This window comes from Calliopsis andreniformis, chromosome 4, assembly GCF_051401765.1.
Source record: "Calliopsis andreniformis isolate RMS-2024a chromosome 4, iyCalAndr_principal, whole genome shotgun sequence".
Taxonomy (NCBI): Eukaryota; Metazoa; Arthropoda; class Insecta; order Hymenoptera; family Andrenidae; genus Calliopsis; species Calliopsis andreniformis.
Genome location: NC_135065.1, coordinates 276259 through 277477, shown reverse-complemented (window position 1 = coordinate 277477; position 1219 = coordinate 276259). Strand labels below are relative to the sequence as shown.

The 1219-nt window shown below is 31.4% G+C and overlaps 1 non-coding gene across 1 annotated transcript; it reads right to left on the bottom strand.

The window, feature by feature from the left end:
* Window positions 1-421: 421 nt before the first annotated feature.
* On the bottom strand, window positions 422-493 carry Trnac-gca (transfer RNA cysteine (anticodon GCA)). Its single transcript has one exon. It is a non-coding gene; the product is annotated as a tRNA-Cys (tRNA).
* Between the last annotated feature and the right edge of the window lie 726 nt (window positions 494-1219).

Below are 1219 nucleotides of genomic sequence, written 5' to 3'. Positions count from 1 at the left end.
AAGAATTTCTAACAAATATTTCTATTTTATACTATAATCTAAATAATTAAATTCACATTATTTGTTTGTAAGTGTATGCCTAACAAATTGTTTAAAATGTAACATAATAGTTGTAGATCTTATTACTTTTGGGGAAGGAGGGAGAAACGATCGTCTTGTATTATTCCCTCTCTGGATTCATCATTGACTGACTGTTGATTAATAAGTACATTGTACATACTGTGTCGTTTAATTTAAGTTATTCATAAGGAACATTGGTTTTTCTATCCTTCGATTTGTACATTTTATTTATGATTAAAACGACATATTTTTTAAAAATTAACTTCTTTAATAAAGTAGTTGTATTTAATAAATTATAATATATTATTGTAAAAAGAAAAATGACATAAAATAAGATTTAAAAGAAAAAGAAAAGTTCACTAGGGGACACCCGGGTTTGAACCGGGGACCTCTCGATCTGCAGTCGAATGCTCTACCACTGAGCTATATCCCCAACGCTAGATGAAGCTTATAATTACTCGAATATTGTTATAGCGAACAAATCAGTACAAAAATTGTACAATACATTATATTTTATTGATACAAACTGCAATTTTACTAGTATACATTTATTATTAAATAAATATACGTGAATTCACAGATCATCCAAGGTGTTACCAAACTAGTAACGCAACTCGAAGAGGGTCGAATCTATATAAAAAAAAATAAGAAATGGAAAATATAGAGTGACTACTGAGTACCGAGTACTGAGTACTGAGTATCGTCCCGTATAAAACTAATTATAAGAAAGTACAGGCAACATGTAACAAAATTATTCCAACGCGATACAGAGTCTCACTTAACTTACCATAATAGAGGTATTTTTGCACGCAGGTAGCTTTTTTATAACATCTAAACTCGTGGGTTGCTAAGCAGCCATGATATCACTTTCCAAGTAATTTTTCTGATAGTAGTTTTTCTATTAAGGGCACCTTTCGAAATGCCACTTTTAGGTTTTAATATAATTTCCATGTGTAAACTTCGTTCTACCAATACAGAATACATGTATACCCAGATCAAACGAATCTGGTCACACCGACACTCTATCTTTTTCTTAGATGAGAGCTACTGAATAAGACTCTTATTCCTCTTATTATAAGAGGAAGAGAAATAGAACGTATTGGTGCGGTCAGAATCGTTTGAGGTGTCTGTACAGAGTGAGTCATCTGATACTATCACC